This window comes from Montipora foliosa, chromosome 1 (assembly GCF_036669935.1).
Source record: "Montipora foliosa isolate CH-2021 chromosome 1, ASM3666993v2, whole genome shotgun sequence".
Lineage (NCBI taxonomy): Eukaryota > Metazoa > Cnidaria > Anthozoa > Scleractinia > Acroporidae > Montipora > Montipora foliosa.
Genome location: NC_090869.1, coordinates 65,062,340 through 65,074,839, shown reverse-complemented (window position 1 = coordinate 65,074,839; position 12,500 = coordinate 65,062,340). Strand labels below are relative to the sequence as shown.

General features: G+C 38.2%; 1 protein-coding gene and 1 long non-coding RNA gene across 5 annotated transcripts in view; both read left to right on the top strand.

The window, feature by feature from the left end:
• Positions 1 to 65, top strand: part of LOC138005033 (collagen triple helix repeat-containing protein 1-like) — a 14,640-nt gene extending 14,575 nt beyond the window's left edge. For all 4 annotated transcript variants that reach the window (XM_068851328.1, XM_068851324.1, XM_068851334.1 and 1 more), the window contains exon 4: positions 1 to 65. This exon is cut by the window's left edge and continues 415 nt beyond it. The gene's annotated coding sequence lies outside the window, so the exon portion shown is untranslated.
• A 963-nt stretch (positions 66 to 1,028) lies between these two features.
• Positions 1,029 to 7,513, top strand: LOC138005052 (uncharacterized). Its single transcript, XR_011123810.1, has 3 exons — positions 1,029 to 1,315; positions 2,717 to 2,907; positions 6,291 to 7,513. It is a non-coding gene; the product is annotated as an uncharacterized lncRNA (long non-coding RNA).
• Positions 7,514 to 12,500: the final 4,987 nt, after the last annotated feature.

Below are 12,500 nucleotides of genomic sequence, written 5' to 3'. Positions count from 1 at the left end.
CGGGGCAGTATATTTTACTCGTGAAATGTGAAAATAAAGAGGAGGGAACTCAATATTTAACCGAACTGTTTATTTGTATGTTTTTGTTGATGTTTTTGCCCCTATTTAGTTTGCATAAGGTCACCATGATTAATTTTTTTGTCTGTGGGTGTTGAAGACTCGGCTGGGGCCACGATCAAGACCATATCGTATTCTACCGCTGTAAACTTAAGGCAATTCAATTCTGTTCCCGTGTCTCGGCTAATCACAATGCAAGTAGAAGGAAGAGATCTTGGGACGAAAACGGCGCCAAAAGGCTATGATACGCTCTGTTAAGGGGGCACTTTTGCGATAGCAACTTTTATCTTAATGTCGGAAAGGAGCTCTAGCATTTTAAGATTTTTGATCACCTGAATGATGATAGTTGAGCATCGCGCAGTGAAAAAAAATGAGCCTTCACTGTTATTTTCAAGGAGTCAATTTCACTCCAGTGCTGGAGTGAAAAAGTGGAGTAAAATAAAGCGGAGTAAAATGTACTCCTAAGAGGAGTTAATTTAACTCCACCAAGAGTAATTTTTACTCTTACTAGTTTAATACTCAAAGGCAATGACTTTGCTAGAGTAAATTTTACTCTCCCTACATACAGAGTAATATAATATGCTGGAGTTAATTTTACTCCTACTTATCGGGATACTGAGTAAAGTCTACCCCACTTACTTTCTGAGAAAAAAAGTAGAAGAGGATTTTACTCCTATGTATTTTTGTAGAGTAAATTTAAGTTTATCCATTCTAATATGTGGAATTGGGGTTGTTTTATTTTTTTGAAATCCACCGATTAATTCTTTGTTTTCGAGGAGTGGGATTGAAAAAGTGGAGTAAAACTAAACGCAGTAAAATGTACGCCTCTTATTTAGTACTCCACTAATTAAGAGTAAAGTATAGTGCCCTCCAAGTCAACAGTTTTACAGGATTAAAATCCTGTTAATGAAGGCCGGTATCTTTCCACGTTTTAGCGAGAGTTAATACGATGAGGCCGCTGTGAATCTTGCTGGTTTTTTCGTTTTTAATTGGACGACGCGGTAAGAAAGAAAGATCGTTATCCTCCGCCATCATTTCCGCCATATTGGATAACACACTAGAGAACAGACTGGAAACTAGTGAGCCGTTTTGGTCAGCAGTCACCGGTGCAGCCTTTTACTGATTTCGGCGGGTCTTTCGGCGGTTTTACTCGAGTTTGAATCAACGATCACAATTTGTGCTGACGAGTTTTTCGTTTGTTTACTCTTTAAATGCTGATCCAAAGAAAGGAAATGCTTACAACAACTCAAGCAAAAAGGTGAGCGTTAACTGAACTATGAGCAGATAATATTTGATGCCTTAGGCCCGATTCACACACTGCGTACTTTTCATGAGCCGAACTTAATTCGAGTTCGACCGACACAAATTAACAAAAGTACGCCTGTTGATTCAGAAGTCGAACTTAACTGGGCCCTCCACAGCAGTTCCAAAGCCATTACCATGAAAACCAATTGATTTTATTGTAAGTATGATCATGAAGTTCGGCACATGAAACGTTCGACGTCTGAAATCAAAGCCGATCCACGGCCATGCTAAAGCCGAATTCCCGTCTAGGCCAGGCGAAAAGAACGCCTGAGCCATTCCAAGTTAAAATAGCCGTTCTTAATTGATTCAAACGTCGAACTTTTCATGTATTAAGTTCGGATCATGAAAAGTATGGCGTCTGAGTCGGGCCTTATTGTCTTCAAAAATGACAATTTAATGTAAGCTTATGTAGAATTCAAACCTGTTACATGCACCTTCAAGTCCCAAATTTGTCAGGCAAGGATATTTAGTTTGGCTTAAGTGCTTTAACAAAATGGTATGTATTTCACAAGAATAATGAAGCTTTAGATCAAATGGTTAAGCAAATGATTTGGTATTAGAGTGCTCTCACCGCAAATGACATGATGACAGAAAGCAGAAAGCTTCAGCTGTCATTTAACCCTTTAAGCCCCGAGGGGTTCCCCATTGACGAGTAAAATCGTCTGGCGTTAGACAGAGTAAAATCGTCTGGCGTTAGACAGAGTAAAATCGTCTGGCGTTAGACAGAGTAAAATCTATAAGTGCCATTTGGCACTATCGGGGCTGAAAGGGTTAAACGGGGACATAGTTTTTTCACGCTGTTAGCTTAACCCTTTAAGCCCCGAGGGGTTCCCCATTGACGAGTAAAATCGTCTGACGTTAGACAGAGTAAAATCTATAAGTGCCATTTGGCACTATCAGGGCTGAAAGGGTTAAACTATAGTATTCAATGCAAATAGTATGCTAATGCCTGCATGAGATTGTTATTATTGGCGTTTAAAGAAAAGAGAGCCAAAGTTTGATGAGTCTGCTTTTCAAACACTTAGGCATTATAACCGAAGTGACATTGTCTGACACTTGTAGAGTGCAGACCCCAAACTAACCATAACTCACAGTTATTGAAAGCTAAACGTTTTAGTTAAAATGTGTGTTTAAAATCGCTATTTGTAGGCAGTCTGCAGTTTTCATACACCTTAGAAATAATCAGCTTTATTATTACCAGCATTTTTTTTTAGACATGTGATATTGAGTGTTGTTATCTGGATGAAATTCTTATGACATCTTTTATCTGTAAGTAGCAGTAATAATTTTTGGCTGAATTATTTTTTTCCAAGAAAACTGAAACTTTTCACTATATTTGTTTGTTGATTTACAGTTCAAATTGAAGGTGGGGACAGCTGGGAATTGGTTCATTAAAAGATTGCTGGGAAGTTTTGGCAGAGAGTTGGTTACAGAAAGTGCTGAGGCAAGCCAAGAGGATGCCTTCTTCTTGCAACATACAGTACATACCACTACATGTATCATCTATGGAAGAGGAGTTGGAGGAAGCCCCAGATAAAAGAAAAGGTTGGTGCTATGAAAAAATTCCTTTGAGGCATGTTTCTGTAAAAAAGCTGTAATGCAGTCAAACAGCTGAAAGTCTGAAAGACTTAGAAGCTGATTGTTGCTTTTAATTTTTTCTCCATTTGAATCCCTAATCGGGAAATTGGATAGTGAAAATGTAGAATTTTTTGTACTGGGAGACATGAACTGTGACATGATCACTACTCGATATGATAATGACACATCCAAATTAAGGAGTATTGCTGATGTCTACGGACTCGAGCAGCTCATCTCTGAACCGACGAGGATAACACCCACCTCATCAACTCTAATTGATTTAATTTATACCAACTGCTCGGATAAGATTGCTTGTTCGGGAGTTTGTCATATCGGGATAAGTGATCATAGCATGGTGTATGTGTATAGAAAACTTGCTCTGAACGGGATGTCTCATGGACATAATTCTATTACATATAGAAATTTCCGAAATTTCGATCGCCGAAATTTTCGTTATGATATTCTATCTCAATGTTGGGATAATGTATACAAGTCTTCCAACCCAAACGTGATGTGGCAGCAATGGAAAAGTACATTTCTGGCTATCGCTGACAAACATGCCCCACTGAAAACGATGCGCGTTCGTTCAAGGAGTTCTCCGTGGATTACCTCTGAATTGAAAGACCTTATGCATAATAGAGACATATTAAAAATCAAAGCTAGCAAGACAAATGATCCTAACGATTGGGCATTATTTAGGAAACAAAGAAATATAGTCAATAAGCAAATACGCTCAGCTAAGCAAGTTTATTACCAAAATAGTTTTAATAAGCACACCAGCAACTCCCGAAAGACCTGGCAGACTATAAACGAGCTAACTTCTCGGAAATCTGGGAAAACGTCAGTGGCGTCACTAAAAATGAACGGATTAACGATAACTAATCCGTTGGAGCTATCAAATGAATTCAATAACCACTTTGCTAACATTGGTCCAAAACTTGCCAGTGAGATAAATTGTGATAATGGTAGCTATCAAAGATATCTTACTGTTACAGATAAACGGTTTAAGCTCCAACCCACCAATCCAAACAAAGTATTTTCACTTTTAAATAAACTAGACAAGTCAAAGGCAACGGGCCTTGACAAAATATCTGCTAGGTTTGTCAGGGAATGTGCTGACCTTATTTGTATGCCGATATGTGGTATTTTCAATCAATCCATTAGTCAAGGGACGTTTCCAGATGACTGGAAATATGCAAGGGTTACCCCTCTTTATAAACAGGGTGACCGCGGTGATGTTAACAATTACCGCCCAATATCGGTGATTCCAATAGTGGCAAAGGTGTTTGAAAAGATAGTTTATGAACAGCTTTATGCCTATTTGGAAGCGCACGATATTCTATGTCAATATCAATCAGGGTTTCGTGCTAATCATTCAACTGTAACAGCTTTGTTGGAAGCGACAGATTCTTGGGCATATAATATTGATAACGGGAAAATCAATGGAGTCATTTTTCTAGATTTGAAAAAAGCTTTTGACACTGTTGATCATCAAATCCTTCTATCGAAACTAAACTATTATGGTATACATGGCAAATCTTTCAAATGGTTTCAGTCATACTTAGAAAACCGCACACAAAAATGCTCTGTGAACGGGTCACTATCCAATAGCTGCACATTGACATGCGGCGTCCCTCAAGGGACCATCTTCGGTCCATTATTGTTCTTATTATATATCAACGATCTTCCAAATTGCTTATCAAATTGTAAACCGAGAATGTACGCTGACGACACGCACCTTACATACGCGGGCAGCAATCTTGAGAATGTTCAGTTTTGTCTAAATGAAGACCTAGCAAACGTTTTCAACTGGCTACAAGCGAACAAACTCACATTGAACATGACCAAAACCGAATTCATGCTAATAGGGTCAAGGCAGAGACTGAATACTCTCACAGCTTCACCAACAATTAGAATGACCAATACTCAAGTGAGTCAGGTTACAGCTACAAAATCGCTTGGTGTGATAATAGACGATAAACTCGATTGGCATAGTCACATCGAAAAATTAACTAAAAAAATCGCCTCTGGTATCGGGGCCCTAAAGCGAATTAGGCACCTGATTCCAGCATCAACCTTACATCTCATTTACCAAGCTTTAGTAAAACCTCACTTTGATTACTGTGACATTGTTTGGGGTAACTGTGGGAAAACGCTACGAGACAAACTGCAGAAATTGCAGAATAGAGCAGCCCGTGTGTTGACATTCTCGAACTATGATGCTGATGCAACTGAACTACTTGAGTTTTTAGGGTGGAAAAATCTTGCACGCCAGCAGGAAATTCATAAAGCCACTATGGTGTTTAGATGTCTGCACGGGCTAGCTCCGGAATATCTGTATTCAAAGTTTACGTGGCGTGACTCTGCTTATGTCCTCAGGGACTCTGAAAATAAGCTCAATGTTCCATTACCGCGCACTGATTATTACCGAAAAAGCTTTAGCTACAATGGCGCCACATTATGGAACAGTCTACCATGCGATATAAGGAACACAGAGTCTCTGGGGGTATTTAAACACAAGATTAATGACATTCTTTAAGTCCAACGCACGGCATTCACGGAAAACAGCTTTTAGTTTATAGCTTGAACTTTAAATATTTTTAAATATTTTATATTTTAACTAGTTTGTATTTTATTGTAATCATTTTAAAATTTTACCTTTTGTAATTTAGATTTTAGCATTGTTTGTAATCTTAGCTGATGATTTTACCGTGCATAAATAATAAAATATCATATCATATCATATCATGCATTTATATATATTTACAAATAACTCACATAAATTACACTTTAACAACTAATTCTTGACAGTCACTGCAATAAAATAATTATAAAGCACTGTCTGAGTTACAGGCCTGTGTACGTATAGACTAATAATGCCTAGCGATTAGTGGAAGATGATGCTGCAGTTTTATTTATCCATTGTCTCACCCAAGATCTGCTTTCAGTTTAAAATTTGAAATACTGTTATATGTAAATACCTCATCACACATAATTTTTTTTGGAAAAGTGTTGAAGACTAAGAAAACATCTGGCAATATATTTTCAAGATTTGTTCCATGAGTTCCACCACTATATGTGTACTTTTATCATTATGACAAAATTAATTTGATAGTAAACTGAGTTACTCAATGAATCAAGAAAATTGTTACAGATATAATCTCATGCAAGTACCCATATTTCATGTGATTCCATTAATTTGGTACACCAAAATGGGTGGCTGGTGTCTTTTGTTTCTCAGGATGATGTATTAGATTTGTGCTCTCTTCCTATTTTGTTAGAATATTGTGGAATGATCTTAATTTTGGAAGGGGTTATACTAATCATTATTCTCTTTTATTGCTTTTAAGGATGATGAGTCAATCAATGGAGAGGTTCTAAAAGCAGCATTTGCAAGGATTGTTGCTAGCTTCTGGCACACTAATTGAACCAGAGACATTTACCTTGTGGCAGAAAGCAAGGTTTTGTTAGAACTTTCATTTGCTATAATTGTTTTGATGGGAGCATACTTAATTATCAGCTTAATCTTAGGGTTTTTTTCTTCTTTTTGGAAACAAAACGTTTTTACTTTTTTCTTAATGTAAATTATCAACTTAAGTTCTGAATTTTTTTGCTTTTGGAAACAATTCTGTTGGAGAAAAAATGAACACATTGGTAAAGTTCAATGTTGGCAAAATTTTTGCATCAGTTAACAAGGCATGTTCCATTTTTTTTTACGTTTCACTTCTTTCTGTAAGAACTGACTTGTATTACATGTACATAAAACCCATTTTGTTATACTGAGTCACATTTATCCAAGTATGTTGTATGCTTTAGTTTTTGTAATTGAAGTTAGATTTTGCAGCCATTGTTGCAATCTGTAATCAAAACACATACCACTCAATTTATCTTTGTTTAAGGCAAGAACACATTCAGCTGATTGCCATTTTATTATTGCCTGAATAATTAGAATAAAGATAGCTTTGACTTTTGCGATGTATTTGCATGTGTATACATGTACATTGTATTTATCATGTGCATTCTTTGCAATCTTATGATTAAAATTACCAGTATTAGATGCTTCATTGTAAACCTGGTGTTTCCTTTACATAATATTAAAAAAATGAACTTTTTATGGTTATGAGAAATCTGACTGTAAGTGAAGGTACAGGAGATCTATTGAGGGTGAATGTGTTCTGTAGAAAGAGTAAATATTACTCTGACAAGGGGAGTAAAGTTTAAGAGGGTAAATTTTACTCTTGAAAAGGAGTGGTTTTGTACCTTTTTGTCTCACCCCATTTTTGGAGTTAATTTAACTCTGTCGAGGGTAAATTGAACTCCATTTAAAGAGTTCAATTCACTCCAATAGAAGGATAAAATTTACTCTTGTATTGGAGTGAATTTTACACCAGAGGAGGGGTAAACAATACAGGAGTAAATTTTACCCCGACAAAAGAGTAAAAGATATAGGAGTAAATTTTACTCCAAAAGCGGAGTAAGCAATACCGGAGTGAATTTTACTCCAAAAATGGAGTCGTTTTGTACCTTTTTTTTTTACTCCCTTTTTGGAGTTAAATCTACTCCTTGAAAATAACAGTGTTGAGCTGAATTTGAACCCTCAAGACCGTTATCGTAGAGGACACGGATAAAATAATAATAATTGCATTCGACGTAGTTGGAGAACGCTTGCTATCGATTTCAAATTCGTTTTTCAGTCCCACTGGTTTTATGACGGGTATCAATCCGAAGCCAGACCGTGTCATCTTTTCGACCTCATCTTGGTCTGACTGAAACACGTGGCCGCGATCTCAGGCAGGTATTTATCCCAAGCCAGGCCATTTCAGGCTTGCGACATTCACACATGGTCTGGATCTCGTAGGATATGTAGTTTAAAAAATCTTATGTCATCTAAAGTGATTAATGGTCAGGATTTCGTTAAGGATGGGTATCCCGATTGAATAAAATGCATCAAGATGCATTGGCGTCTACAAAAGGCAATAGCATGTCGTTTATCTTGATGGTCTCACATCCAGATACAAACCGCGCCTCACAGGGATTAACCACAGTGAAAGCGACAACCAATGGCATCGTAAAAATTCGTAAGCCATAAACCCGTCTAAAACGGACATAATTTGAGCTCCGATTGCACAGAAAATACAAGGACAACCGTACGTATAGGTAAGTGAAGTTTATTTCAAAAATTACAGCTTACTTTAGCATTTATAAGCTAAAGGTTAATATTCCCATTCAAAGTCTATAAATCGTCTGTTGCGTATGATCAACGAAAAGTCCGAACAGTCGCATACCAAGCTTAGGCTACCTGTGCACTGTCAAGCTACATTTGGTGATTCACAAGTCTTTCTCATGTATATATGCCACTTCGGGAAAGACCATAATACTCTTTTTTTTCCCCTCCAAATTATTGCTTAATCATTGTTTCCAGTTTCTCTTGGGACCATTATAAGTCCCAAGAGAAAACAAAAACAATGCTTATGCAAAATTTTGTTGGGTCAAACAAAGTATTATGGCATTTTTCGAAGTGTGCCATTACTGTACTTTATTCACAAGCAGAGTGGAACTAGAAAACATAACTTGCTGCGAAAAATAAGTTGAAGTGAACTCGGAAATAATCAACATGCAGCGTCGAACAGTCACATACCGAGCTTGGCCGGCCGGTAGTGTTTTTTACTTTTTGGGATAGTGCACTGTGGTGCACTACACACATGCCACTGGGTTGTAAGAAGGGTGTAATATAAGTGTGACGCTGATGAATAATGAAGCAGCTGCTATTCCCAAAACGATGGAATTACCATAACCTCGACTAGGAGAGTGAATTTTTGACTTTGCAGAAACAATGGTCAACCTCAAGAGTTGGGCGATTGTGATCTTTGTGTTGAATTCGCACATTTCTTGTCAAACACTTGAAAGAAAGAAAAAACCAAACTATATAACAAAAACAAACCCAGTATCTTGCCATCATTTTGAGACAGATGTATCCTTTGTTTCGCGAGTTGTTAATAAACACGCGAGGTAACTTGATCACGGCGGCCGCTGGATTCGATGCTACTTTCGATTTTGCGATTTACTTGTGCAGCCAAAAGTACAATAGAAAATTTGAACGTGGCAAAAATCTCCCAAAATGTTTTTCGCTGGTGGCAACTTTTTATATTCGCGGTTCAAAATTTATGTTGTTTTCATGTCGCAAATTTTGTTGCTGATGGCAAAATGTTTTATTCTCGATCGACACTTCTGAAAACTTCCTTTTGCTCTTCCTAAAAACTGTGTATCAATATTTATTTTCTTTTGCATCAATATTTGTTTTGCATAAAGCAGGATAACATAATCTTTACTATACCTTGTTAGCATTTCTGAGCGTTAAATTTAGAATTTTCGGTCCTATGTTTCTGACAGCAAGTCGTGTATTTTAAGGTCTTCCATACAGATACTTACCCCGCCGGACAGTGCTTAACTTCAGTGAACGTTTCCGAGTACGCGCTCAAACTTGTGGTGAAAAAGAAATTGTAAGGGAACTTGAAAATGATCAACATGTCAGTCTCAAAGTCAATGTTTCTCGATTCCCCTTAATTTTCTTTTATCTTTCTGAGTTTAGTATTTAGTATTTAGTATTTTAGACCGCAGTCGTACAAAACCGAAGAATGACGTAATATTATACCACGCGAGCCCCGAGCCTTTGCCAGGTTATTCCGCTCACACGCTCAAAAAAGAAGATTTTCATTCGCTGTTTCGAACTTAAGTTAACTTCTAATAAAACATTTCCAGACAATGAACTATTTTCAATTTTTTGTGAAGCATAGGCCATCCTCTTTTTTATCACCTTTTGGCATCGTTAGGAGCCCATTACCCGGAGCCTCCATCTTCCATATTAACCCTCTGAGTCAACCCTGTCCCGTATCTTTCTATTTTTAGAAGCACCTCGCAGGGGGGCTTTACTGGGTGTTTTCACAATAGCTGATCATAACAGACTTATGGTCAGCCATTCATTACGTCACATACGTATGTGACGTATGTGAACCACTTCACTTATGTTCTCAGTCACATACGTCACATACGTCAAAATGTAGTAGTTCTAAAAATAGAAAGATATGGGACAGGGTTGACTCAAGGGTACAATACAGATGGAAGCTCTGGGTAATGGGCTCCTGGCATCGTCCGAACGACCCAAAGTTTTGGCATTTTCAAACAAAAAAAAAGTAACGACGTAGTTAAACCATTTTTCACTGTAAATAATTCTTTGAATCTGAAAAATGAGCAAGGTAACAGCATAGAGAAAACCACGTCTTAATTCTACAATAACATCAACCAACTTTTCCGCCATATCGATTTGTTGTTTCCAGGTTCCACAGCAATGATGCTGGGGAACCAGGCCTCCTATTCCGAAACTTTTCTCGTAATTTTTTATAGGGTTTTTTTTTCAATCGGACTGACCGACCCAATATTAATACCGTCGCTTTCATCTAAGCGTGGACACGTGACGGGAAAACATGCTCTAAGTGGCTGCAAACGTGACACGTTTTGGCTGCAAACGTGACAAGTTTTGTCTTCAATCATTCGAAGTTTGAGAGATGTTCATGCAAGTTTTCCTACAATGACGGCAAGACTGGACATCGAAGACTTTTTCTCGGTAATTGACCCTTATCTGATAAAGTGTGCTTCAAATATTTTTGAACTATCGCGCGCAAAAGTTTCAACTGTTTACTTAACGGCTGCCAAACTCAAACTTCAAAGAACATGTTTTCCCGTCATGTGTCCACGCTTAGATGAAAACGACGGTATAAGGAAACGCATTCGACGCTTACCAAAAAACAAAGGAATAAGAGGATGGCCTTATTTTAAGGAAAGGGAAAGAATTGGAATTATATTCTTGTTATCCTGTTCCATGATTTTTCTGGAATTTTGAAGACACACATTCCATGTTTAATTTGACTGATCGAATTACCAAGAGAGGCAAATTATTTTTGGACTCTATTCTTAACTTGTTGTTTACATGACCAAACTTTGGATTTTAACAAGAAAACGCTTCAGGAGAACCCAATATCATAAAGATAGTTAAAACTTTCGATTTATGATTTGATCATTTCCTAGCCATTTTTGTTCGTCACTTGTATTTTTGAGACCTTTATCGAAAATGTAGCCTGCTGTCAATTTTTTTTTCTATCAACAAGAAGAAAACTTTGAAAGGAAAAGGAAATTGGAGTTATAACCTTGTTATCCTAACGAATGATTTTTCTGGAACTCCAACCTGCCTTGTTGCGGACACCGTGTAAATTACCCCAAAAAAGGCAATTTATTTTAAGTTGTTGTTTACGTTACCAAGCAGGAAAGATATAACTTTCGATTTTCAACAAGAAAACGCTTCAGAAGAACCCAAAACCATAAAGGTTGTCAAAACTTTCGATTTGTGATTCATTTCTTCCCTTTTGTGTTTTGGCGCTTTTGATCGAACGCCGAGCCTGCATGTCAAGCTGTTCAGCGGTAACGACATGCACGCCTTGCAGACCTATCCTGCCACCACGGATTGACACCACGGACTTACGGACATTAGTGCATTACGGACAAAAGGAGGCAATGGTTGCGATCACACTTGAGAGAAACAGTGTAGTGTCAACACCACTCTAGTGTCAACTCTCAAATACGACCGCAGCCTTTCTGATGTTTTGAATCCCTAGGAGAACACTGAACAGTAGAACTTGACGTAACACTAGTTTTAACTCCCTAATGCGACCGCAACCAATGCGTATTCAGGTGCATTGGACACCTCTTCTTGCCAGCAGTGTGACTAATAACAGCGTTTGTCTCATTTCACCTTGAGTGCATGCATGCGTTCACGTAAACAATGCGTAAATGCCAAACCGCCTTTAAAAAGTTAATTAAGGCCCGGTTCAAACGTCGCATTTCACATGTGCCGAATATAACTCCTATTTTAGTCGACTAAAACAATTAAATGTGGGAGGCGCGGTGGCCTCATGGTTAGTGCGCTCGACTCCGAATCAAGTGGTCCGGGGTTCGAGTCCTGGCCGGGGACTTTGTGTTGTGGTCTTGGGCAAGACACTCTACTCTCACGGTGCCTCTCTCCACCCAGGTGTATAAATGGGTACCGGCGTAACGCTGGGGGTAACCCTGCATCCCATCCAGGGGGGAGTAAAAATACTCCTAGTAGCTTCATGCTACGGAAACCGGAGATAAGCGCCGGCCTGATGGGCCTTCTGGCTCGTAAGCAGTGACTTTTAAAACAATTAAATGCGGCATTTGATTCAAACGTCGAAATTAACTCCGTTCGCCTTCAATATTCCCAGTCTCCACTTGGACAGGCTGTATCCAAAATGTCAACAGCGTCATCTTGGCCTTCACTCGACTCGCGCCTTTTCATCGTTTCATTGAAGAACGTCTCACAATATACCACAGATTTTCCCTCTTTCCACACCAAACACCGAGCACCTCATACAATAATAATTGCTGCGCGTCAAACAAGTATATTTTGTTTTTGAAAAGCACGAACTGCACATTCCTTCGCCTCTCGCCATTTTTTAAATTGCTGTTTATGGTTGCTAAATGAATCGTAA